The sequence below is a fragment of the Mizuhopecten yessoensis genome, unplaced genomic scaffold, assembly GCF_002113885.1.
Source record: "Mizuhopecten yessoensis strain PY_sf001 unplaced genomic scaffold, ASM211388v2 scaffold716361, whole genome shotgun sequence".
NCBI lineage: Eukaryota > Metazoa > Mollusca > Bivalvia > Pectinida > Pectinidae > Mizuhopecten > Mizuhopecten yessoensis.
The window spans coordinates 646,735-652,380 of record NW_018480078.1 but is presented as its reverse complement, the minus strand read 5'-3'; positions in this window follow the sequence as shown (position 1 = coordinate 652,380).

The following is a 5,646-nucleotide window of genomic DNA, read 5'->3' as shown; positions in this document are numbered from 1 at the left end:
TACGGTGACCAGTCAACAGTTTTACGGTAGCACACATTAGCTATAGTTTGTTTGGTGAATTGTCTGGGAAACAGTCGAAATTGATTAATATGCATTTATATAGCGAGTCAGGTAACAATATAGACTGCTATTATAACTAATCTTGTATATAATTTGATATTGCATGTAAATATTTTTGTTTAATTTTGTACCTTTGGTTCTAAGCCACCTTGTTTTCCACTTCAATCCACATGCATACCGCTTGTACCTGCTTGCATACAATGTAATTGATCAGGAAAGATAATGGACGCAGACAGTGGGTGCCTCTATGTCCATATCTTATATCAATACAATGTACATATAATATTATTCGTCTCTTCCGGATATCTCTTTGTAACTAGCCAAATTATTGTATATTAGCTTTAAGTTGTGCAAATGTTTGTCTATATTGATTTCGAAGTCTTTTATAGTTGTTGAATTTATGACATATTCGGGAAGACCGTTCCAAATATGATAATTCTGAAACCAAATAAATATTTTCGATCTCCATTGTCTTTTATTCTATTTTTGTGTGTGACCTCTCGTTCTTGATGACGTTTCATGGTTAAAAATTCTAGACGTTATGTTTTGTTCATAATCTTGTTCACGTTGATTGTGTCTCCTATCAGTCTACGGTATGTGAGGGATGGAAAGCCTAATCTTTTTAGACGATCACGGTATGGTAGGTCTTTTAGTTCCGGCCCAGGTACCGGTTTCGTTGCTCTACGCTGTACTTTCTTGGTTGATTCTGTGTATTTTGTTTAGCATGTATTCCACTCACTTGCTGCGCATTCCAAGTGTGGCCTGACCAGTGCCTTGAAAACCTGTTTAACTGTTATTTCATCTAAATGTAAAAAACAACACCCATGTACACTATTTGTGATGAAAAACTGAGATCTTCGTCCACCGTTATTCCTATACCTTTTCTGATGAAATTTCCTCAAGTTTAACTTAATCTTCTTCCGCTCCTGCCATGAAATACTTTCTTGTCGCCTTTCCTTTTATTGTAAGTAGATTGTATTTTTGAGGTTGAATAGTTTTACAAGCCATGAATTAGACCAGGCTTGCAGATTGTCCATCTCATGTTGTAGTAGTCTATCTTTATCGTTCTTTTTTCCCCCCTGTAAATGTTTGTATCATCCACAAACAAAAAGGTTCTTGAAAGGGTACATTCACATTCTGGTAGGTCATTTATATAAACTACAAACAGTATTGGACCTAAGACACTTCCCTGAGGAATTCCACCGATTACCGGGTGTTATGTCGGTGATTTCTTTGGCTTAGAAGACTCTAGATTCAATTTACAAATTATGTGATTACGTTCATCCTGGAGTTAAAGATGTTTTGAGATTTCGTACCCAACCAGTCTCAATCATGCCCAAAGAAGGAGTAATGCCAGCGCTAGAATAAATGACATTTTACAAATTGTTGAGTTATTAAGAAAATGACGAGGAAATGCACATTTCAGGAGCCAGTCACAATGTTTAATGGCACAATAACTGATTCGTCTTTTCTTTATAGAAATGTCTTGTAGCGCATGGCGCACATAGTATCTTTTAAACAAGTGTTTATTATCCGTTTATTGTACGTTTAACCTGTATTGCAAGTACTTGACACAGTATAAACCCGTGATGTTGTGTTTTAAATGTGCAAGTATGTCTGTCATAATTACTTATGACAGACATACTTGCACATTTGAAACATTGTGGAAACTTTGAAAAGATAACTTGATATATTTAAGCGATTTACTATATTTTCTAAATGAAACCCATGTCAAATTAATCACGATTCAAATAGTATACGCGTTTTGAAGTCGGTAGCAAAAGTTTAGGTAAACTTAAATAAACATGCAATTCTCGTCAAAAACTCTTGATGTTTTCCTTGCTGTAAATACGTTGTTTTGTTATATCTTCAGACACCAGTTTTTACCACTTTTTGTTAATTAAAAGAAAACAAAATCGTTTCCCCTGTCGTACATTGTTGGTTTTTAAGTTCCTTGCTATACAAAGTCAGTTCCATAGCATTTTACCACAGGGACCTGAGAATTGGTTACAGCTATATTTGAACCTAAACTAAGGTGTTCAGAGTATTTTTACATGTTTCAGGGGTTTAGATCGACTTTCGGTAAAAATGACACCCCAATGATCTATATAATTATGATCATTGGGGGTGGTCGATCTAAACCCCTATTACATGTAAAAGTACTCTGAACACCTTAGTTTAGATCCAAATATAGCTGTAACAAATTATCAGGTTCTTGTGATTTTACCGTGTCCACCTTTTTGTGTTGGACTCGGTGGATAAGCCCTAATACAATCAAACGTGGATGTAGACCGTAACAGGTGATCAAACAGGTTTTGATACTGGTATAGGTCTTGATTTAGCTTTCCCTGTGATCTTCTTCCTCCACTTTCAAATTAATTTACTATTTTGATAAGTACATTCATAGATATGCTTGTACATGTATAGATAAGTTAAATGAATACAGCCTAACTGGTATGACTAGGAAAGATAAGAGAGTTTTAAGAAAAGCACATCTTGTTCTTCAGATAGTCTCAAAATCATGCATGTGCAATTTAAGACCAGGGGGACCTTGATATGACATTTGGAATAAAAAATGTTGTCCAATACTTCTTGGGAAATGGCAATGACAAACTTGAAATCTGACAGCTATCGTGTTCTTCCAATAAGTCTCAAATTGAAACGTTCAACTACGGGCCATATACTACATAAGAAATCCGAAATATCCAGTTAGTACGTCTTAAGAAATAGCGGTAAAAAGAAATGTTTAAAGGATGGATGACGTACAAAAGATCATTTGGACAGCCAACTATCTGATGATGGACCAAAAACTCGTCGCTGTCAACAATATTTTAGTCATAGAAAACTTTCTTAATATTTTTTAGCAAAACAATGGCAAGTGAAAATGGTAATTAGGCTATTAATTATTACATGGCGGAAACATACTAGTTTAAAATTCATAAGGTGGATACAATAAACATATCAAACGGCATCCCCCACAACGGTTAGTCCGAATCTGTTCATATCAAGAAAAGACGTAACGTTTTGTGAAGCCAAGCTGGACGAAAACACTGTAGACTTAAATGTCCCTAACACTATACTACCGCGTGTGATCCTATGAAATACACTCTTAGGCAGCAGTTATTGCATATATAGCAGGATGGTGACCTATACAGCACCAAAGGAGTCTCTAGCCCCTTAAAGCCGGTAAAGGGCTATGAAACAGAAACACAGTGCAGGCTTACCGCAATGCACACAAGAATTAGAACAATGGAGATAGGTTTGGAAGCAAAGAATGAGAAAAAGAAGCTGAAGAATAAGAACAGCTAGTGCCAAGATCAGAGTGGGAAATGTAATTGAACTTGTTAACTCACCGTTGTCGACGTCATACCATTAGTCTACCACTACTATTGACGCATCTACTGGTCATTTTGAAGCATAGGAAGGAGATTCCTAACTTACTCATTGTTATCTTCGCAATTCCAGGTGTTACGCTCACTTCCGTTTTCACGCCAATATGATATGTCATGACAAAATCGAAGGCTCTGTATGCGAAACCTTGCGGATGATACAATTATACTAGATCCTTGATGTACATCAAAAGAATCCCGCGGCAGCATAACGGTAAAATTGACCAACTTTAAAGTCATGTGATACTCCTTTATAAACTTCAAAGGACAGGCATCAGCCTAACGATTGGTTAGTTTTTTATACTGAAAAGTATCAAATCGCTTACTTTGTGCCTTCAGTTTTGTCATGACATATTCCAGGGTACTCTAACAATGTTAGAGGTTTAACACGGAGTGATACTGTTGACAGGCGCCGCAAACCATCATATCCGATGTTATAGGAGTAATTCCAGGGGTTCAGGGAACGTGTAATTGAGCATAACCTCTGGAATTCCGACAGTGACCGATTGTCAAAGGCAAAATATCATCCAAACAGTAGCATCATTACAGCAGATCGCAAGAAGCAATTTGGTAACTTGTCAACTCAAGACTTTTCTAAACTATAACTCGACCTGGAAAGACTATCCCGGTCACCTTACAAAACCAAATACAGCCATATTGAAATTGAAAGTGACTATCCATTAGAAACAGAAGGGATCATAAAGTCTAGATGGCATCAATGCTAGATGTTAAACACATGGAAAGCATATGAGGGAAATGGAATATCCGCTATACACCTTACTGCTGCAGGACCGTTGATCATGCGTAAAACCATATCCAATATCATTATCAAATAGTATGCAATGTTCCGTCATCATTGAAGCGAAGCATCCTTGTATTTATTGCAAATAAAGGAAAATTCCATTCTCGGAATTATGTTCTGTAACATTTTCTGCACCCATGGAATATGTAATGATGATACAAATAGACTGGTTTGAACCTTTCATTTGATCAAAAGAATTGTGCAGCATCGTAATGCTAACATTGACTGTTTTATGGAGTTGGGTGTCGCTCGCTCTCCTGTAGTCTTCAAATGCCAGTAACTAATCTGAAGCCAATAAAATAGCTAACAGCTGCATTCGGTTTTGTCATGCCATATTTCCAGGGGTGCAGAAAACATAAGTGCGCGTAACCCCTGGGATTTCCAGGATGGAAAATCGCTCAGGATTTCCGGGATGGAAAATCCAGGCATCAGCAGAGCTATCACAGCCTCTAGTACCTTTACAAAGATCCTGGAAACTAGACCCAAGGATAGGCTAGAGAGTACACTTGCACCTCTCCAAGTCCAGTTGAACAGGTGTCTACAGAATGCACATCCCGTCTTAGTTCTGTACTTATTATCACAACAAAACAACCTTCATTCCCGGCGAGGCTGGACACCTTAAAAGATCTTGCTGAGTTATTGTTATGTGAAACTAAGGTGTATAATCATGATAATATAAACTTTTAAAACTTGTAGTAACAGGGAACCAGTATATGGAGTGCAGTCATGTTTATAATGTATATGTAGTATTTTAATGAAAGTATATAAAGCCCAATGTTTAAATGTTACTCACTTGTTTGTTTAACTAAAAAAAGTAATGTGTTATGGTAATTAATTACATTAGTAATGTAATTGTTATTTAATTAATTACATTACTAAAGCCATGTAATGGTGATGCTACTTTTCCAATGTAATGTGTAATTGAATTAATCATATATTTACATTACCAATGTCGTGGCCCCGTGATACCTGGTGTTGACGATCTCTTAAATAAATGCTGGGATCAAAGGCTACCTTTGGACGATTTCCAGGAGGAAAGGTATGGAAGTTAGATTTAAATGGAAGAAAAACATCTCTGCTGATATCCTTATGAGATAATGAATTTGACAGGGAGCGATGTTGTCTACGTGCAAGCAAATATAACATCATTCTAGATTGAGGAGACTAAATTAAGAGACTGTTTTTTTAAAAGATCACAATATGATATTCAATATCGAGGTGAAACGGAGACCAAGTCTGCTAACAGCTACACCAAATAAGTCACATTAATTTCTTGTCAATAATTAAACAATTCTATATATAAATAAACAAATGTTTGTACACATTAGTGAGACTGGCTTGACGAGTTGGGGGTTGAAGTGATCCGAAAAAGAAAAAAATAATAAAAAAGTTTTA